Source organism: Plecotus auritus (assembly GCF_963455305.1).
Source record: "Plecotus auritus genome assembly, chromosome: 6".
NCBI classification, from domain to species: Eukaryota; Metazoa; Chordata; class Mammalia; order Chiroptera; family Vespertilionidae; genus Plecotus; species Plecotus auritus.
In genome coordinates, this window is record NC_137773.1 from 58,486,513 (window position 1) to 58,510,069 (window position 23,557).

A 23,557-nucleotide genomic window follows, 5' to 3' on the forward strand; every position below is an offset into this window, starting at 1 on the left:
CATAGCTAGGAGAGAGCTAGCTTGTCACCTTACACAGTATATAGATCATATATGGTTGCTGGCAACTTAACAAAATTATAGGCAGAGTATTATAGAGAATTAATTGAAAATTCATGTAAGTACAGAGATTCACAAAGACTGAGTCTATAAAGCTACAACAAATATCACCCATAAATATAACAGACAAGATTAGTGAAATAAGCTGACAACATGAACTTTCCATTATCATGATTACCAGTTAACAATTACTAGGTTTAAAGATTAGCCAATTTCTACCTGTTCTTTTTAGTCCTTTCAATCATCATTAGAAAGGAAGCAAAGATAAAACATAAATGTTTCTCCATGTTAAAATATATGTAAATTCTACATTCTGAGTGAATAATGAAAATCCTGAATATTAATGTGTTAAATGTTCTCTATGAATCTCAGTAGCCATGTGGCCCTGTTTCCATTATTACCAATAAATGAAAATTGACTGTACTAATAAAATATTTCGCAGATGCTCTGTCTTCTTACTCCTACACATCAACAGATAAAATTCAATAAAATGTGGTTCTTTTCAGAAACATAATATGTATTATTTTGCAGAAACTAAGAAAAATTGAGTATAAAATTAAGTTTATTAATTCATCTTACTGATTTTTCTAATTACTATGTCCAAACCTGAATCTTTTTCCTAAAGTGCTCTACTTGCCTTAACCTAAAAGAGTATTAAGTCCATCCCACTCATTTGCCTATGCCATAGTCTCCACCTATGGTGATTAATTTATGTGCCACCTTTTCTAGGACACAGTGTCCAGATATTTGGTCAAACATATCTGGATGTTGCTATGAAGGTTTTGTGTGTTTTTTTAGATGAGATTAACATTTAAATCTGCTTTGAGTAAAGCAGATTGCCTTCCATAATGTAGGTGAGCTTCATCCAAACAGTTGAAGGCCTTAAAAAAAGCAAAAGATTGACCTTCCCTGAAAATTCTATGAGCAGACTGCCTTCAGTCTTGAGCTGCAACTTCCCAGATCTCCAATCTGACAGCCCTCACTGCAGATTTATTTGAAATATATTTTTCTAGAGGCCTAGTGCATGAAATTTGTGCACAGGTAGGGTCCCTAGGCCTGGCCGGCAATCAGAGCTGATCTGTGGGGCGACCGGCAAGGTGATGGGGGAAAGGGGGGGGAGCCCCCACTGGCACCCACCTTGGCTGGCCTGAGGCCTTTGGGATGGGGGCAGCTTCTGAACTGGGCCTGCCCCTGGTGGTCAGTGCACATCATAGCAACCAATAATTATACCAGTCATTCCACCATTTGGTCATTTGGCTTTTATTATATAGGATTGATTTCATAGAGGAAGGGAGAGAGAGAGAGAGAGAAACATCAATGATGAGAGAAAATCATTGATCAGCTGCCTCATGCACGCCCCACACTGGGGATCGAGCCCACAATCCAGGCATGTGCTCTGACCGGGAATCCAACAGTGACCTCCTGGGTCATAGGTCAATGCTCAACCACTGAGCTATGCGGCCAGGCCTCACTGCAGATTTGAACTTGCTCTACAATTGCATGAACTATGCCTTATATAAATCTCCCCATACATTGTGGGGTGAAGAAAGAGAGACAGAGAGAGACAGAAATTGATTAAGAAATCATATATGGAGAGAAACAAAAGATATAAATATATGTTTATCTATATAGATAGATATGAATCTATAGCTATACCTATCTCGAGAGAATGAGAAAGATCTCACTGGCTCTGTTTTTCTGGAGAACCCTGACTATTATAACCTCATAACACACCCTAACCAGTCTCCACCTTCCCAAGCACACCAAACCCTCAAGGCCAAGCCAAAACACCATCTTTTTCTCTTTACTCATAAATGCATTTTGGAATTAAAAGGAATATGACTGGCGTGATGACAACAATAACTCTGAATCTATTCTAATGATTTTAAAGAATTAATTTTCAGTTTTATGTTTTCAGTATTAAGAAAAGTATGTCTTGCAATCTCCTCACTAATAATATAAGCCACTATGAATGGTCGTGAATTCTGAGGACTACTTATCCACCAGTGGGACAGAATAAAGGTCAACACCAGTATTGTGGGTTACTTTTCCTAGTGTCTTAACTCAGTCACAACACTATAACTTATTTAGACATGACAGATGTCTACAATCTATTTGTATCTCTAAGCACCTCACAGAGCATTTTGCATGCTCTGCTTTCAAATCATAAAAAACAAACAAACAAAAAAAAAAAACCACAAAGCCTTATCCTTTTGCCTTAAAAATTCAAATGACATCTTCACTTTCATTATGGATACTTACAAAATTTGTCTTTAACCCCTATAAAAGATGAAACCAAAACAATATAATAACTCCTCTCTATAAAGCCTCTGTCAAAATGATGAAAAATTTGAACAATTACTGGATATTAAATGAGATAATATTTTGGTTGTGCTTTAAAAGGAGATTCCTGCTCAGCCAGCATGACTCAGTGGTTAAAAATTGACTTATAAACCAGAAGGTCATGGTTCAATTCCTGGTCAGGGCACATGCCCCGGTTGTGGGTTCAATTCCCAGTGTGGGGCGTGCAGGAGGAAGCCAATCAATTCTCTGTCATCATATGTTTCTACCTCCCTCTCCCTCTCCTTTCCTCTCTGAAATCAATAAAAAAATATTTTTAAAAAGGGATTCCTTATATTTTATAATAAAACTGAAAAAAATATTTATGGATGGATATCAAGGAATTTACTTCAAATAATCCAAGCTGACAAGGGAACTGAGAGGGTACATTAATGAAATGACCACGAGTCCATAGTTGTTGAAGCTGGATGATGGGTATGTGTGTATTTACTATCCTACTTTATTTTTGTATATATTTATGTTTTCTATAATAAAATGGTTTTACCTGTTTATTCCAAAATGCATAAACTTTTATAATACCAGGAAAATGTTGAATTAAAAAACTAATCATCAGGGGGATGGGGGTAGACTAGAAGAGGTCAATGAGGGAGAAACTGAGACATATATAATACTTTTAACAATAAATATTTTTTAAATGGGAAAATAAAAACTAATCATCAGGAAAAGAGAGCCAGGCCACAAAGCAAAACATGAATAACAATACCTTTCTATATGGCAAGATCTGGCTTTAAAAAGGAAGAATAGAATTAGACAATAAAGTCAAGAAAGCTCAGCTAAGCAAAATCCCCACCGAGTCCTCTCACAGTAGCTTTGTTGAAAACACTGTAAAATCCTAGGCCAGAATCTTCCTCAGGTAGAGCAGAGCATCAGATATTTGTTTACTGTCCATCTTTTCCACTAGAATATTAGCACTGCAAGATCAACAACATTCGTAATGTTTATCAGTTGTCTCTCCAGCATCATAGTACACAGAGTAGATGCTTATTTAATATTTCTCAATTATTCCTGCATATAAAATATGCTCTGAGTACCATACCAGCACAAGACCATAAACTATTATCAGTATTATAATATCAGGATGCAGGCTCGGTCCCAGTGTGAGGCATGCAGGAGGTAGCTGATCATTTATTTTCTTTCATCATTGATGTTTCTCTCTCTCTCTTTCTCTCTCTAAAAGCAATAAAAAATATTTTTTAAAAGAAAATTCATTTCAAATATTCAAGTATTAATTATGTATGCCCCCTTCTGAAAATTATTTATCAGTAGCCTACCTATTTAGCATGTTAAAAATAGCTCCTACATATACCATGTTATTTGAGCTTCATATCCAATGAGAAATAGATAAAATAGGGAATACCTCTCCCCTTTTATAAAATAAAATAAAAATGAACCTCACAATGTATCAGTCAGCTGAGATTCCAATCCTGGTTTTTAACTCATGATTCTTCACTCTTTCAAGTGGAGAACTATTTATATGTTCTTCTTAACTTAGGATAAGTACTAATTCTAGTAAGACATGAAACAGATTCTGAGAAGTTGAGCCCAGAGCAAAAAGAATGAGAGAAAATCAAATCCATTTTGGTACAATATTAAGGAATATCATTTTAAAATCTTAAGATATGTAGAGTTCACTTTATTTTTTATTTGTTTTTATTCTTTATTGTTTAAAGTATTACATAAGTCTCAATTTTTCTCCATTGACCTCTCCCCAGCTGTTCCCAGCCCCCAGCACATGCCCTCACCCCCCTAGTATCTGTGTCCATGAATTATGCTTATACACATGCATACAGGTCCTTTGGTTGATCTCTAACCCCTACCCCTGCTCTGCCTTCCCTCTTAGGTTGGATGATCTGTTCGATGCTTCTATGTCTCTGGATCTATTTTTGTTCATCAAATTATGTTGATCATTATATCCCACATATGAGTGAGATCATGTGATATTTATCTTTCTCCGACTGGCTTATTTCGCTTAACATAATGCTCTCCAGTTCCATCCATGCTGTTGCAAATGGTAAAAGTTCCTTCTTTTTTACAGCTGCATAGTGTTCCATTGTGTAGATGTACCACAATGTTTTAAGCCACTCATCCACTGATGGGCACTTAGACTATTTCCAAATCTTAGCTATTATAAATTGTGCTGCTAGGAAAATATGGGTGCATATATCCTTTCCAATTGGTATTTCTGATTTCTTGGGATATATTCCTAAAAGTGGGATTACTAGGTCAAATGGGAGTTCCGTTTTTAATTTTTTGAGGAAACTCCATACTGTTTTCCACAGTGGCTGCACCAGTCTGCATTCCCACCAGCAGTGAACAAGGGTTCCTTTTTCTCCACATCCTCGCCAGAACTTGTCATTTGTTGATTTGTTGATGATAGCCATTCTGATAGTTGTAAGATGGTACCTCATTGTTGTTTTGATTTGCATCTCTCGAATGATTAGTGACTTTGAGCATGTTTTCATATGTCTCTTGGCCTTCTGTATGTTCTCTTTTGAAAACTGTCTTTTTAGGCCCTTTGCCCATTTTTTGACTGGATTGTTTATCTTCCTTTTGTTGACTTGTATGAGTTCCCTATAAATTTTGGAAAGTAAACCCTTATCAGAGATAACATTGGCAAATATGTTCTTCCATGCAGTGGGTTCTCGTCTTGTTTTGTTGATTGTTTGAAGAAATAATGACAGAAAACTTCCCTGATGTTGGGAAGAAAAAAAGTCACACAAGTCCAAGAAGCAGAGTCCCAAACAAGATGAACCCCAAAAAACCAACATCAAGACACATCATAATTTAATTGGCAAACATCAACAACAAAGTAAGAATCTTAAAGGCTACTAGAGAGAGATAAGAAAGTTACCTTCAAGGGATCTCCCATTAGAGTATCAACTGATTTCTCAACAGAAACACTTCAGGCCAGAAGGGAATGGAATGAAATATACAAAGTGATGCAAAGTAAGGGAATGAATCCAAGAATACTATACCCAGCAAGGCTATCATTCAAAACTGAAGGTGAAATCAGGAGCTTCACAGACAAAAAGAAAAAGAAAAGAAAAAAGGCTAAGGGAATTTATTACTGAAAGGGTAAAAGAGAATAAAATGGGGCAGAGAAAACTTATTGTGCTTAGCAGATATCTTGCAGAAAGCTTGCAACCTTGAGCACTGCATAGCCTAGATAACCACTGGGAGGAACCGGACCCTTATGTCAGCAGGAACGGCTTTGCAGCCAGAAAAAGTTAATAAAAACCTTTCTCTCCCTTGACTCTCCGCTGACTCCTTTTTGTTGGACTCATCCCACCTGCACCCAGGTGCCTGGAATAAAAATATATTTTGATACATTATGGCCTCATGTCATGGGTGCCTGACCCTGGCCCACTCCAAACCTTTCAATTACCACCAAGCCAGCAATGCAAGAAATGCTAAAGGGACTGCTGTAAAAAGAAGAAATAGATGGGGAAGAAGGAACACAGGCATAAAGAATAAAAATGGCAACAAACAAATACCTATAAGTAATAACCTTTTTATTTTGTTTTTATTAAATTTATTGATGTGACATTTGCTAATAAGAACATATAGGTTTCAAATGTACATTTCTATGATACAAGATGTGTGTGTTGCATTGTGTGCCCAACCAACCAAAGTCAAATCATCTTTCACTTTAAATATAGAAAATCACACAAAAATATGTCCCACTCTAACAATGAGAACAAGCCAGTCTACAAAATCATAATTTTTTTGGAGTCAATCACAGAGCTGAGGTCACAGAGCAACTTGATGAACTACTATACAAGGTTGACAACCTCTTACAAAGAGAGACTGAAAACAATTAACCTTGGGCAAACTGTGGGAGCAGGCGATAACCACCACAGGAGCAGGCAAGGAGAAAAGAGCTGAAGTTCAATAAGTGTTTAAAGGCCAAATGTGGACTCACTTGGTAAGCAGAGAATCCGTGGAAGCTCAGACACCCAGGAGCATCCACACCGACTCTCCTATTCTTTCCTAAAGGCTTCCTTCAGATAATATTTGTCCTCATTTTAACTGAGGTTTAAAAATTCAACAAAACAAAACAATAGAGAAAGAGAAAAGAATGATAACTGAAAAGAGTAAAACTACTGTAATTTTATTGAAGCATGGTACTCACTATTTTCCTCCACATCAACTTATTAGTTCTAATGTAAATGTTTTTAAAAGACCTGTTGTAGTAGAATCTCACACAAAACGCTATATATTTTTATTTGTTGCTATTTCAGAAACATTGAAAATAGAAAAAAAGTAATAAATACCATTTTAAAAATTCATGTTCTAAAAATTATATGTGGATAAACATTTTCATTCACATATAATTAAATGAAAATGATTGAGGTCAATTAAGATCAAGAAAAACATAAGAATTCTTTTTAAAAAGCCTGTGTGTTTTCTTTTTTTATAAATGGGAAATAAATGGTCTCTTTTTTAACACAATAAGAGAAAATGCATCAGTATTTTATATTTCTTCAATATATTTCCAAACCAAATGTTGCCCAACGGAGAAATTTAAACCAAAAATTAGAAACTCAGAAAAAGAAAACTTTATAATATTCAATTATCCTTGTTTCTATGCTTTAGCCTTCTATTCCTTCGGTCAGATGAGCCTGCAAAATATTCTATGACATATGTGTAATTTTCTATGGTCATGAATTATTAATTCCAATTTTTAAAATGCCAAAGGAAGTACCTTGGGTGTAAAAGGAGGACTGCAAATCTGGTTGCAAAACTGCCTTTAAAAAAAGGCAAATTAAAAAATAAGATATTGCTTTTCTGTATTCTAAAAATTAGTTCCAGCCATAGCTGGTTTGGCTCAGTGGATCGAGCATTGGCCTGTGGACTGAAGGGTCCTGGGTTTGATTCTGGTCAAGGGCACATGCCTGGGTTATGGGCTTGATCCCCAGTGTGGGGCACACAGGAGGCAGCGAATCGATTCTCTCTCATTACTGGTGTTTCTATCTCTCTCTCTCCCTCTCCGTCTCTCTCTGAAATCAATAAAATATATTTTTAAATGAATAAATAAAATAAAAATTAGTTCAAAGTCACTGTAGTAAGTTAACCAACATTAAGAAATTTGGCTATCTGTAGACAAAGATAAACTCTCAGTGTGCACATCCAAGAGAAAATATTCCAAACAGGGAGTACAGAGAAAAATCACCTTCATAAAACGGCTTCACAGCGATTTGCTTTATAAGAATAAAGGTACAGTAATTAGTATGACATTTAATAAATTTCACTTTGAAGGACTGCTTAAGCCCAAAGAATCTTCAAGTCCAACCACCTCAGCTTTTATTTGTCTTTAAGCCATAGAATTGTAGTATATTTTGCCAGCATAAGTTTCAATACCTCATGTTTAAAAGATTCATATGTATGAAATGCTTGAAAGAAACATCCCATATATACACTATATTTCCCAGTGGACACAGCTTAGTACAAACTGATAAAAAATGAAGGGTCATAAAATAGGAAATCCATTTTCATGCCCATTGGTGTGTAATTGAATAGATTCTTTGAATGGTTGCTAAAAATTAATTCCAACTTAAGAGCAATGAAATATTTTACCTTTTGCAAAGCAGTCAGGAATGACAAAAGTATTCTTTTTCCCCTTTAGCAAAGAACTGAAATTCTGTGATCTCAACAGTTATTGCCTTCATCTATCTAAACTATAAACCCTGCTCATGCACTGCACAGGAAAATTTGGAGCTCCTTCAAAGCTCAATCATCCAAATACAACAGAGATTCTCATTGGTTTAAAGTATATTTTAGATCACCAGGATTGTTCCAGGATATTAATTTGAAGAATGACTGACTTTGGTTTCCCTATGAGTTAGGACACAGTAATGAATAGTTCTCCTTGATTTAGGATTGATTCAAAACTATATTTAGGGCACACAAACATGTCTACTGGTCCATAAAATTGTCTCACATATGCCATATGTTTTAGAGAGAGAGAACACATACCTTTAAATTAAGAATAATAAATGTGGTGGTTACCTAGCAGAATTCACATAAACGTAGTACCTGCCCTTGAGGGGTTTATGTTCTAAGACATTTATTCAATAAGAGTTATCTACAGATCAGTGCTTACTTTTTTTTCCTTTACTTTTTTAAACTTTCTTTACTTCGTAAAAAAATCAAAAGTGTTATTTACTATAGCTATACTCAATCAGGCAAACAATTCAAGGTGGGGGGGGGCAAAACAGGTTAACAGTTGTTTGTATGGAAAATTATATAATCATTAATGGAGAAAGCAAGATAGCAGCATAGGTAAACACCTAAACTGCTGCCTCACACAACAATTTCAAAACTACAACTAAAAGACAAAACGGACACCATCCAGAACCACAGGAAAGCTGGCTGAGTGGAAATTCTACAACTAGAAGGAAAGAGAAAAGCACATTGAGACTCAGAGGAACTGCATAAGGCTGAGGTACTGAGATGCGCAAGAGCAGAGAGGACTGACTGCTGAGTGCGCGGCTGGCTTTCTCAAGCGGGAGGGAGACCGAAGCTCCCGACTGTGCTGAACTCCAGTTCCGGACGAGACTCTGGGAACCCAAACTCATTTGGGGGGAATCTGGACTGTCAGGAAAAGAGAAAAGCAGACTGAGACTCAGGGGAGCTGCGGAAGGCAGAGGTCCAGAGGTGCACGTGCACAGAGAGGACTACTGCTGAGTGCGCGGCTGGCTTTCTCAAGTGGGAGGGAGACAGAAGCTCCCGACTGCACTGAACTCCAGTTCTGGGGGAGACTCTGGGAACCCAGACTCATTCGGAGAGAAACTGGTCTGTTTGGCAGCGGGCAGAACTCGAGGGCGGCTTTCTCTCAGAGGTGCTTGCAGCAATTATTGAGGGACACTGAGACCCAGGGGCCTCATAGGGCAGGGCTGACAGGAAGCCAAGGCTGTCTGCTCCACCCTGAGACTCCGGCCCATCCAAGCTGAGCACAGAGGCTTTTGCAATTTTGCAAGTCTTGTCTCATAAGAGTGTCTCCAGCAAAGAAGTTCTCCCAGCGTAGACACAGCTGATCCTCACAGCCAACTGGCCTGGAGGTCAATTCCTCCCAGTGATATCAACAATCAAGACTTAATTACAACAAGGCTGTGCACACAGTCCACAAAGGGGTGCACCAAGAGTGACCACCTCAGGTAACTGGGGAGGCTGAGCCACTGGGCCCTATAGGACACCTAGCACACAAAGCTACTCTACCAACTCAGGGAAGCCGCGAAAATGCGGAGACAAAGAAACAGATCACAAATGAAAGAAATGGAGGAAAGCAAACAACTGGATATAGAGTTCAAAACCACGGTTATAAGGTTTTTCAAGAATTTCCTAGAAAAGGCCGATAAATCTAACAAGACCCTCGAGGATATGAAAAAGGACCAATTAGAAATTAAGCATACACTGACTAAAATAAAAAATATTATACAGAGACCTAACAGCAGACTAGAGGACCACAAAAATCAAGTCAAAGATTTGAAATACAAAAAAGAAAAAAACACTTAACTGGAAAAGCAAAAAAAAAAAAAAAAAAAAGAATACAAAAATTTGAAGATAGTGTAAGGAGCCTCTGGGGCAACCTCAAGCATACCAACATCCGAATTATGGGGGTGCCAGAAGAAGAGAGAGAGCAAGATAATGAAAACCAATTTGAAGAAATAATGACTGAAAACTTCCCCCACCTGGTGAAAGAAATAGACTTACAAGTCCAGGAAGCACACAGAATCCCAAACAAAAGGAATCCAAAGAGGACCACACCAAGACCAGACGGGAGTGGCAAGAAATATTCAAAGAGATGAATAGCAAGAACCTAAAACAAAGATTACTCTACCCAGCAAAGCTATCGTTCAGAACTGAAGGTCAGATAAAGAGCTTCACAGTTAAGAAAAAGCTAAAGGAGTTCATCACCACCAAACCAGTATTATATGAAATGCTGAAAGGTATTCTTTAAGAAGAGGAAGAAGAAGAAAAAGGCAAAGATAAAAATTATGAACAACAAATACATATCTATCAACAAGTGAATCTAAAAATCAAGTGAATAAAAAATCTGATTAACAGAATCAACTGGTGAATATAATAGAATCAGGGGCATAGAAAGGGAGTGGACTGACAATTCTCAGGGGAAAAGGGGTGTGGGCGGTGCAGGAAGAGACTAGACAAAAATCGTACACCTATGGATGAGGACAGTGTGGGGGAGGTAAGGGCAGAGGGTGGGGTGGGAACCGGGTGGAGGGGAGCTATGGGGGGAAAAAAGAGGAACAATTGTAATAACCTGAACAATAAAGATTTATTAAATTAAAAAAGAGAAAATGATATAATCATTAACAAATAATAATACAAGAATTAACTCTGTTTTTTTCATTCTCACAACTATAAACCCAATTTCACACACACCCCCGACTTACTACACCATAGGCATATTAGTAATAACACAGTATGCTTTCCTTCAGTGCCAAAGGAATTACTATACCTAGCATTTCAGTTCAACACAGGGTTTTGGTTTTAAAAATCTACAAACCCAACAGGTATTTAGTTCACATTTACTTGGTGCAGTTAAATGCTGAATGCTTACTATGTACCAGGCATGTACTTAACGTTGAGAATACAAGATGAACAAGACACAGCCCCAGGCTTTGAGAAATTCACAGTCTAGGAGGGAAAAGTAAATAAACAGAGTTTACTACCACTTTGTGGTTAAGTTCTTAATACCTGTGGTGGAGGCTCTCTCAGAGATGAAGCAACTCTGCCATGGAGGTCCATGGATAGCCCACAGGCAATGGGCACTTGAGCTGACAATGAAGGATGATGAGTATGTCTAGCAAGGGGTGGAAGGATTTCTATTCCTCAGAAGCAGATAGTAATGATAAAAATGAGGAGTTTGGGCTTTGAGTTTCACATACTCAAACACTCTTTGGAAATCCCTGAGAGTTAGCACAAAGCACTGTTTAGACAGACAGGCGGATGAAAGGGGGAGAACACTGGTAAAATCCAGAAGTGGCCCCTGATATCCAGATAGGCTGGCCAGGCAAGACAAGAGTGGGTAGCCAGGAGTTTCACAAGAAATGCAACACATTTTTTTTTTTTTTTAACACTGTGGCCCTTCCCTAGTTGCTATAACTAGAGATGCCAAGTACTAGTAAAGCCCTCCAATGGGTTAGCCTTTATATTCTGAACCCTGAGTTTAAAGACTCTGTCTTTCTAGTGGTATATTTCCTAGCATAATTTTATGATAACTGATGAGATGTTCATATATATATATATATATATAGAGAGAGAGAGAGAGAGAGGTAATATGCAAATTGTCCGGGACGCTGTAACATCATAACTGCTCAGGAGGACGCTGTGCATGCAGGTGGACAGGAGGGGACTGCGTGGAGATGAGGCAAGCCATGGTGGCTTGAGCAGGACCAGAGCAGAGAGAGACAGGGGGGCCTGCCAGCACTTGCCGCAGCAGCTTAAGCAGGCCCGGAGCAGAGTCAGGGGGGCCTGCCAGCCGCCACACGCCAGCAGTCCCGCCTCTGCGCATGAGCTGCAAGAGGAAACAACTTTTTCTGACCGCTCATTGGCTAAGCTCCCGGTACACTACTCGCAGTATTCTTGGTAACCTGGGTAATAAGAACCCAAGAAGGTGATCTAGGGTTTTTCCACCTCACTCCTAGAGTATAAAACAAAGGTCCACTGCTGGAGGGCTAAGAAATGTCATATCCTGCCCTAGCCAGTTTGGCTCAGTGGATAGAGCCTCGGCCTGTGGACCGCAGGGTCCAGGTTCAATTCTGATCAAGGGCATGTACCTAGGTTGCTGGCTCCTCCCTGGCCGGGGCCCAGGTCAGGGCTCATGCAGGATGCATCCAATCAAAGTGTCCCTCTCACATTGATGTTTCTCTCTGCCTTTCCCTCTCTCTTCTACACTCTCTAAAAATCAATGGAAACATATCCTCAAGTGAGGATAAAAAAAAAAAAAAGAAAGAAATGTCATATCCTATGAAAGACACATCTTGAAAATGCCTAAAGAAAGTTGTCATTTTTTCGTGGTGAAGGGACTGGCGTCTGTTGATGAAAACACCTTGGCGGCTGTGGCAGCCAGTAGTGGCAGGTGATGGGGGTGGCATCTTCCCCTGATCAGCCCGGTCGCCTCCTGCAAAGGGAGGCCAGACTGCGGCTTAGGTCCGCTCCCAATGGGACATCAGTAGGACATCCCTTGAGGGCTCCCGGACTGTGAGGGGGGCAGGCTGGGCTGAGTCTTTTATATTTAACTAGAGGCCCAGTGCATGAATTTGTGCATGGGTGGGGTCTGGCCAGCCCAGCCCCAATCGAGGCAGATTGCGGCCAGGCCTTTCAGGAGGAGGAGATAGCTGGAGGTTGGCCAGCCGGTCCTCTCTAATCGGGCCCCATCAGGGCCAGGCTGGCTGTGGGGAAGGGCTGTGGGCAATTGGCAGGCAGGCCCCACCCCCAACTGGGGGGGGTAGTTGGGGTTGGGGCTGGCCGTGGGGACGGGCTGTGGGTGGTGGGCCAGCTGGCCCCACCCCCGAATGGGGTGGGGGGGTTGATCGGGGTCAGTGGCCAGGACAGGGGCCATAGGAGGTTGGCTGGCCAGCCCCAACCCAGCTGGCCCTGCCCCACCTAGCTGGCCCTGCCCCTGATCGCGTTGGGGGGGGGGCTGATCTGGGGTGGGGCCAGGTGGGGGGAGGGGCTGCAGGAAGTTGGCCGGCCAGCCCCACCCCCTATTGGGGTGTGAGGGTGATCAGGGGCAGGGCTGGCCAGGGGGAGGGCTGCGGGGTGTTCGCTGGCCACCCTGCCCTCAATTGGGGTGGAAGAGTCTGATCAGGGGTGGGGGTGGCTAGGGGAAAGGGGCCACAGGAGGTTGGCCAGCTGGCCCTACCCCCTGATCACCCTGATCAGGCTGGTTCACTGGCCGCAATGGGCATCATAGCCACCGGTCCTTGTGTTGGTTGGCTTTTTACATATATAGACTAGTGGCCCAGTGCATAGATTCATGCACCTTGAAAGGAAATGAATTAGAGGAAAGATTTGTGTGATAATTACGTTACTGCAAAAAATTACATCTCAAAATAGTATATATAATATAGTATTATAAAATTAAAATACAAAATATTTTAATATTGCTATTTGCCCTTTCTCTACAATAGAAGTGTCAGAGATGAAAGAAAATTAGTAAAATGTATATGAACATAATATATAAATTGGTTAATAAACAATAACAACATGATATAAAAACAACAAAGACATGATATAAAAACAACAAAAACATGATATAAAAACAAAAAGATGATATGAAAACACTGATAAAAACAATGACTGATAAATAAATGTTTATTTTTAAATTGCCAGTGCGCGTCATATGTACCAGCTGGTCGGTCAGACCGTCGGATGGACAGACAGTCGGTCACTTAGCCTTTTATATATACAGATGGGCTCTATGATGATAAAGTACTCTATAGTTGTATGTGGCCAACCATTCTAATTTGCCCATGATGGCCTCTGTTTTAGCACTAAAAGTGATAAATCCTGAAAATCTTCTCAGTCCAGGGCAAGCTGGGCCAGTGGTCACCTTAAGATTTCCTACTCCCAGGCTTCTAGCAGAATATATACACAGCATGGATTCCTAGTGAATTTCTCCTTTTAAAAATCTATAATGTGAAATGTAACATACATGAAGAAGAACACAGAAAATGTTATATGCACAGATTTAACAAACAGTGGACCACTCCGTACCAGAAACAATGTATATGCCACCACCCCAGGATCCCTCCTTCATAGGCAAAGTACTTTGCTCCCCTAAGAGCCAGCTACTTTCCCAATTTGTTTTTATAAAACTCTTTGTCTTTTACAAGTAAATTTACCAAGGTATTAAACTATAAAGTTTAGCTTTACCTTTTTATTTGAACTTGATCTACCAAAATACTTTTGTATTTTGCTTTTAGGGCTCAACATTATTTCAATAAAACCCACCCACGTTGCTGCATGTAGATGTAGCTACTTCCCTTTCTTCCTATATACTCTTCCCGTGGATGCATTTACCACAATTTATTCATCACTGTCCTGTTGATGATGTTTGAATTGTCTACAGTTTGGGTTATTACAGACAACACTGCTATGATCATTTTTACATGTGCCTCCTGGTGCATATGTCCCAGAGGTGCTCTAGGGTTGTACTAGTGAAGTGTGGTCCCTGGATTAGCAGAATCCTCATCACCTGGCAGCTTGATAGAAATGCAGGTGCCCAGGACCCGACCCAGATCTATTGAATCAGAATCTCCATTTTCATAAATTCATTTGCACGTTAAAGTCTGTGTGATAACATGCAGACTTTAATGCAGTACAGGGAAGCCCTGCCCTAGAGTATAAGCTAAGGAGTGGAATCACTCCCATTAAGCTTTATTTGGCAGCTGCAGAGCCTGAAAGCTCCTAACCTTTCACATCCTCACCAGCACTTGGTACAGTCAGTCTTTTACATCTGTAACCATCCAGTGGGTGAGGTCTGAAATCTCCTAGATTTTTCTCTGCATATACTTAATCACTAGTCAGGTTGAGCATCTTTTTGTAAATTCTTAAGGGATTTTGATTTCCTCATTTTAAACTTCCTTTTCCAGTCTTTTGTCTGGTTTTCTGTCAGGTTATTCTTCATTCGAAAAAAATATTTTTTTATATACTAGGTTTTACAGATTTGTTGGATATATGGATTGGAATTATTTCTCCCACCGTGTGATTTGTATTTTTACTCTTTATGGTGCATTTGATGACTGGAAGTTCTTAATTTTGATATAGGTTAGCCAATCATGGTTTCTTTTCATTTGGTGATTTTGTATCTTGTTTAAGAATTTTTTTCTTACTCCATGGTCCTGGATATATTTCCCTATACTGTTTGTGAAAGTTAGTAGATTCATATTTTTAACTCTTTTTTTATTGATTTTTTACAGAGAGGAAGGGAGAGAGAGTTAGAAGGATCGATGAGAGAGAAACACCAATCAGCTGCAGGAGTGCCCGCAACCAAGGTACATGCCCTTGACCGGAATCGAACCCGGGACCCTTCAGTCCGCAGGCCGAGACTCTATCCACTGAGCCAAGCCGGTCAGGGCTCATATTTTTAACTTTTTACTGAAATATAGATCATGCAGGAAATTGAACATAAGAATTCAGCTTAGTAACTATGATTAGATTTAAACCAGAGCATTTCTAGCAATCAGAAGGCCCTCCAATGGTGGTCCCCTTTAGTCACTACACCCCAAGAGTGAGGTGATATATGTCCAATTTTGCCTCTTTCTATGAGGATAAAGTATTTTTAAAAATTCCTCTTTTGCCACTTCTTTAGTATATCAAATATATATGTAAGGTGCAGAACCCTTGGCAAACTCACAGCCTGACCTGGTGACCACTTTCTCACAGCCCTTGCAATAGGGACCTCACACTCCAGACCGCTTGCTAGCATTGGTACTCCAACTCCCTCTGCTCCTCTCTCCTCTCCCAATGTGGACACCAGGCATTCCAGGTGTTTCCTGTGGACCAGCACTGGCCAAGGCACATAGTGAAGTCCTCTGCCTTAGTGGGCTTCACCTTCTCCAGAAAGGTATGACCCCAGCCTGCAGCAGGAAGGCCCCTTCTATGTTTCCATTCCTGGATGCCCTCTCTAAGCCTTAGGATACTCTGTAGAATTCTCTTATATCTCTTTTCTAATGGCATAATAACCATATTAAACTTCCCCTGTTTAAATTACTATGTAGTATATGTCTCCTGCCACAAACCAAGTAATGCCTGGAGCTATCAGAAGCTGGAACAGACAACAACGTACCCCCCTTAGAGACTTCAAAGAGAGCCTGGTTCTGTCAACACTTTGGTTTCAGACTTCTAGCCTCCAGAATGGTGAGACAATAAATTTCTGTTGTATTAAAAACCACTGAATTTGTGGTAATATGCTATGGCAGCCATAAAAAAACTAATACACCCCATTAAAAGGTTATTTTTAATTTTATATCTAAGCAGTAACTTCTGGAGAAGTTAGAAGACTATCCTTTAAGTTTAACATAAAAGAATAGATAGGTAATAATAACTGTGTTAAACATTAATGTATGAACTGTAATTCTTCCAGGGAAGCTTGCTTCTTGACATTTGCTTTAGTTCCTCAAAATATCATCATGCCTTCTCATTTGTAAATTCTGGAATTAAAATATAGTCTTTGCCCATTCTTCTCTTGTAATATTCTGAAACCAATAGTAAAAATGAAAAATCAGAAAAGCAAATTCTTTAGGTGGAATGAAGAGACTTGTCCTTATCGTCTGACCCTGCAGTCCTAGTAGCTAAGGGATGTGGGCTGCGGGGGGTGCAGCAAGTGCTCCCTAAACAAAGCTTGATACAGTTCAGAGAATGGCCCCAACAGGAAAGAGGCAGATTTGAAACTCGCAAGAACACTGTAGACATCTTGCCCTTGTTTTGCTTTGTGTGATCTGACTATGAAATAAAGTTTCGGCTTACAGGCTGTGTCACTGTTTCTTCATCCAGGCAGTGATCCACCTGGTCCCAACTGTATTCTCTTGTCTGTCTTCTTTAATCCTTCACCGCCCCTCCTCAGGTTCACCCCTGGCCTTGATGGACGTGGTTCAAGCTTCCATATATAAATGAGAGATAAATGGGAGTGGAAGAAGAGAAAGTTAAAGATGTCCACTGTTGCAGATCTCAGGCAATGTAGAGAATAGCTCTCTAAAATAAGCAGTCACAGCCTGGGGAGAAAATCCCCTTTGGGAAAATGGAACCAAGGTGCTTATTCTGACAGCAGATGCACCACATCTTCACAAGATCTCAAAGTGAAGCTGAATGAAAAACTCACATAGATTAGCCATATTTTCAGGACTCAACTTCCTTGAAGGAGAGGGAGTCAGGAATGTGAGCTGTCCTTCAGAGTATAGATGATATAGCTGGGGAGAAGCCAGGGCTAAAACAACTCATGCACACACACAGACCTGTGTCATTATAGGTGTTGCCATTAACCTGGACCACTGTTCCGGCCACGCCCATACTTACACCTCCTACAAGAGCCTGTCCAGGAAGAACTCACCTCATTCAAAGTGAATAATTAAAATTTTTAAATAACTAGCATAAAAAGTGTACAAAAATTCTACAGACACACACAAAAAAATAGGAAAGGTGATTTTAAAAATATGGACAGATGCACACCACGAGAAAAATATTTCCAGAAAAAAAGATGAAAATGATTGCCACAAACAATGTATGTTTTGACTAAACATATTGCCTAAGGTTTGGGGAAGAAAAGTGGTAATTGCTTCTATTAAAAGAATCCCCCAATAAGAGATTATAATAGTGAGACAATAGAAATAACTACTTGAGCTGATGGATAAGAAAATAAAATCATTCACAGAAATGAAGACAGACTATGAGCTATTGCAAACAGGATTGGCAGGTGTGGACAACATGAAACACAATAAAAATAGAGTTTAAAGGGACTGCAAAAAAAAAATGATAGATCCAGGACATAGGCAAAGGAAGAAAAGAAACCAAGTAACAGAACAAAAACATATTAAAGACACAGTTTAAGAAGTAATTACTAAAATAAAATAGGATTAGAATCTTCAAACTGAAGGACATACTTTATATCAGGAAAGAATTTGTCACAGTATGATGCTCACCAAAACACATCTCAGAAGTAGTATTAGGATTAGGATTCAAACATAAAGAATCCTCTGAACAATATAAGGATAAGCAAAAGAACAATATAAGGATAAGCAGCAAAGCCCAAAGCTAGAAGGCAGTGGAGAAATGTCTACAAAATACTCAATAAAAATGAGTGTGACATAAGATTTTTATCCTAGCCTGGATGACACAATCTATATATATATATAAAAGGTTAATATGCAAAGAGTCCCCTCGGGAGTTCAACCAGGAGACTGGGAGTTTGATCACTTGCTATGACATGTGCTGACCACCAGGGGGCGGTGCAGAATGAAGAGAGGCCCTAGCCAGCCCTGATTGCTGGCCAGGCCTAGGGACCCTACCTGTGAACTAATTTCGTGCACCAGGCCTCTAGCCAATAAATAACATACTAACAAACATTTTGAGACTGAAAAAAGTTTACAAATGATGTAAATAGCTGATTCCAACATCTTTTATTTATCAAGGGGAAAGGTATCATTTGGAATTACTAAATCATATAATTAAAAATGGATATAGTTAAAGTATAAAGGTATACACTAAGGTATATAACTTCAAATTGCTTCCATAGCTTGATTATTGTAAATAATGCTTAAATGAACCTAGTGGGGGGAGGGGGGACATATATTCTTTGGAATTAGTGTTTTGGATTTTTCAGATATATACGCAGAAGTGGAATTGCTGGGTCATAAGACAGTTCCATTTTTTACACTTTTTGAGGAACCTCCATACCACAGTGGCTGCATTAATCTGCATTCCCATCAATAGTGCACCAGGAGATATACCTTTCCTCCACATTCTTACCAACACTTGTTATTTGTTGACTTATTAATGACTAGAGGCTTATTAATGAAATTTGTGCACTCGGGGGGATCCCTCTGCCAGGCCTGCACCCTCTTGCAGTCCAGGAGCCCTTGGGCCTAAGCAGTCGGACATCCTTAGCACTGCTGTGGAGGCAGGAGAGGCTTCTGCCATGACCGCTGCACTCACCAGCCATGAGCCCAGCTTCTAGCTGAGCAGCGCTCCCCCTGTGGGAGCACACTGACCACCAGGGGCAGCTCCTGCATTAAGCGTCTGCCCCCTGGTAGTCAGTGCATGTCATAGTGACCGGTTGTTCCGCCATTGGGCCAAAATCGGCTCTCGGACATCCTCCGAGGGGTACTGGATTGCGAGAGGGTACAGTCCAGGCCGAGGGACCCCACCAGTGCACGATCAGGGCTGAGTAGGGCTCCAGGGCATGTCCAGCCTGTCTCTCTCAGTTCAGATCAGCCAGACCCCAGAAGCAAACAAAACTACCGGTCGGAGTGTCTGCCCCCTGGTGATCAGTGCACATCAGAGCAACTGGTCGACTGGTCAACTGTCTGCCTCCTGGTGGTCAGTGGACATTATAGCAAGTGGTTGAGTGGCTTTAGCATGTCATTAGCATATTACACTTTGATTGGTTGAACAGACAACCAGACACTTAGCATATTAGGCTTTTATTATATAGGCTAGCCCAGTGGTTGGCAAACTCATTAGTCAACAGAGCCAAATATCAACAGTACAATGATTGAAATTTCTTTTGAGAGCCAAATTTTTTAAACTTAAACTTCTTCTAACGACACTTCTTCAAAATAGACTCGCCCAGGCCATGGTATTTTGTGGAAGAGCCACACTTAAGGGGCCAAAGAGTAACATGTGGCTCACAAGCCGCAGTTTGCCGACCACTGGGATAGCCATTCTGACAGGTGTGAAGAGATATCTCACTGTGGTTTTAATTTCCATTTCTCTGATGATTAATGACATTGAGGATCTTTTCATATGTCTATTGGCCATTTGTATGTCCTCTTTGAAGAAGTATTTATTAAAAACTATAATAATTTAGAAGTATTTATTAAAAACTATAATAATTTAGAAGATAATTGTGGACATTAGTTCAATCTTCTCACTTCCCTTCTGCTCAGGGACTTCTTTAGGTAGCAAAGAAGTTCATATTTTACAAATAATATAAAAAAAAAATAGTCCTAAAGGAGACATTGATAAATTCAATTTCTACTTGTTAAAAGATACTATAAAAGTGTATATAAGCACAAACCACAGAGCTGGAAAAAACTTTTCAATACACGCTATTGATCAAGATGCAGTTTAGAAGAGAATTTTATAAAGAATTTTTATAATTCAATAAGAAAAAGACAACCCAAAATAAAATTGGGGGGTGGGGGGAAGTATTTGAACAAGATTTTTAAAAAGAGGAAATCCAACTGGCCAAGAAGTATGTTATAAAAGTGCTCAATCTCATTAATTGTCAGAAAAATGCAAATTAAAATATGTAAAAAAAAAAAAAGTAAAACAGTGACTCTCAACTTATTGGTACAAATGTATAATACGTTTAACTATTCCAAGAACTGGAAAGGATGAAAACAATGGGAATGTTAATTCTCTGAAAGTGCGAGTTGAGTTTGGCATTATTGAAAAGTTGAAGGTATACATAATCCATGAATCAGAAAATTCTCTCATTGGTATATATCCTAGAGAAATCCTTACATATGCACACCAGGACACACACATACACACCCACAGAGTACTGCTCATAACAGTCCTAAAGTGAAACAGCTCAAATTACCATCAAGAATAAAAACTTTATGACATATTTCTAAAAGGGTATGCTGTACAGCAGTGGAAATAAACATGTTAAAGTAGCATGTAGCAGCACAGACCAAACAATAAGCAATGTTGAACCAACGGGTAAGACACAAATATACATACATATGATTTAATTTATATAATTTTTTAAGAATAGGTACCAATAGGAGGAGGGAATAATGGCGGCGGAATAGACAGACGTGTTCCGAGCCTTGTCCCGGAGCAGAAAGAAAGAACAGCTGAGGGTCGCGCAAGGAGTGTTTGTTGGCTGGTTGGGAGACAGCTGAATTCCAGAAGGAGGTGGGGGACTGCTGAACGGGGTTCCCCTGACCTGGCAGCACGAACTGCGGCTGGGTCCCCTCCCGGAGCTGCGGGCTTGGACGCGGAGTCTGCGCCATCTTGATCTGGAAAGTGGAGCTTATCTGAAGCCTGAGAATCCACAACGGCAGCACCCCAGGAACAGCTGCGAGCCCCAGAACAACGCTCCCCAACTGGCGCAAGCACACGGGTTCAGAGAAGCTCTACACTCCACCACGGAAAGGTCAGATTTCGCCTGGGATAAGGTGAGGTCTCTGGTCCCGGCGGGAGAGAGGAACGCGCGTTTTGCGGGAGCTGGAGGACCAGGGAAGTCTGTGCCTAGAAAAATCCGTGGCTGTAGGGGCTGGCGTGATCTGTGACTGTGGAAAGGGGTCCTCAGAGCTGCTAAGAGAAGGGCACTCTAAAAAGCAACCCATTTTGATCTGAAGTGCAGGGACACCCTAAGAATTTCAGGCAGTCCAGACTTACGCGCAGCCCGTGCGCTACCTGGGTGCCTGGGCTTACTCGCAGTCCCGGAATTCGCACACTTGGGCTTTTTCCTCTTCAAATCCTTGCATCTGATTACTAAGCCCAATACATAGGATCACCCAGTTGGGGACACCCTGGGAGACTGCAGGGGAAGGTTGTTTTTCTGGAACCTGGGGATCGGAGCGGGGAGTGACCATCAGAGAGCCAGCTCTGAGGCAGCCCACTCCCACAGGCCCGTGGCGAGTGCCACAGGGAAAGAAGGCTCTAACACTGCCTAGAGAGGCCATAGATAGACCCGGAAGTCAATCCAGAAACACTGCCACCCAGGGGCTGAATCACAAATTGACTCTTGTGTAATCAAAAATAAAGGAATACGAGAAATTAAGACACACCGCCTGCTTAAAATCAGGACTGGCTTACAACACCGAAGAGCAGTGGATCGCAGGGAACTGCAATACTGTCTGGACTGAGAAACAGGCGTGCCAAACAGAAAAACAGAGGAAGTGAATGACCTTCACTACTGCACATTTTATTTTTACCTTTTATTTTTTTATTTTTTTATTTTTTTTTAAAATTTCATTTTTTGCATCTTTTAATCAAGAAACTTTTTTTTCTTTTTTCATCACTTGATTTTACCTTTTTAATGATTACATTTTTATTTTCAATCCGTATTATTACTACTGCTATTTTATCTTTTTTTTTTTTTTTTTAAGTGTCATTTTATATTGGGATTAGGGTTCTACATTCTATTTTTTATCTTTCCTTTAGCATCGTTTTACTCTATCTCAACTCTACCTTTAGGCCATCACTCTCTTCCTAACCTCCCCCTTTTCAGTGTCCTGTTTGTCTTACCCTTTTACTGCTTTAGATTTTCCCTATTCTTTCTGTTTACCCCTTGTTAAAATTTCACCCTACTTACATATCTAATCTCCAATCCCCTGCTCCAAGTCCACATACACCTTTCCCTTCGCTGTCTGAGTTATCCATAAACTTGTCCTTATCTCTGTCCTTTTGTTGTTGTTTGCTTGAATGTAGATTATATCCAATTTTTATGCTTTTTTTGTGAGATTGTTTTGCTTATTCTTCTTTTATTTAATTTTTTTGTTTGTTTTGTGTTTCAGCTTTCCCTTGCCTCACTCCATATTAGTTGGTGTTGTAGTTTGTACTAATCCCCAGGCACTTGTTGCTGGCATTTGCTGGGATTAGTGATTGTTCTATTGGAGTTTTATCCCCAATATATATAGTCTGTTCCCCTTTCTCTCTTAGTCAATTTCTTGTCTCTCTTACTTTTTTTTTTTTCTCTTTACTTTCCCTTTTCCCAATTTCATTTTCACACTCCTTTTTTCTTTTTTTTTTTTCTTTCTTTCTTTTTTCCTCTTCTTCTTTCTCTTCTATCACCTAATTTGCCTTTCTCTGGTGGTCACCTTTATTGGAGGTTATTAATATCGTGAATACATTCCTGTTCAGTGCCTTGTGAGTTGTACCTGGTAGTGCTGTATTTTGTGCCTTTAAATCAACCCAGGAGAGAGAGAACTACATAACCAGACACCCAGAGAAGAGAGACCATGGGGAGACAAAGAAGCAGCCCGCATATGAAAGAAAAGCAGGCATCACCAGAAAAGGAAGTAAACGAAATGGAGGCAAGCAACCTTCCAGAAAAAGAATTCAGAGAAATGGTCATAAGGTGGCTGAAAAGAATGGAAGACAAATTCGACAATATGAGCAAGAACCAAGAGGAAATGAAGAAGAACCAAGAAGAAATGAAAAATGACATCGCTGCTGTAAAGAACTCAATAGAAAGCATCAAGAGTAGACTAGAAGAAGCAGAGGACCGCATCAGTGAGCTAGAAGACAAGATGGAAAAAAATACCCAAGAAAAGCAACTTCTAGAAAAAAAAATTAAAAGGCAGGAGGAGAGTCTAAGGGAACTTTGGGACAACACGAAACAAAACAACATCCGCATAATAGGGGTTCCAGAAGGAAAGGAAGCTGAGCAAGGAATAGAAAACCTCTTTGAAGAAATAATGACAGAAAATTTCCCAGA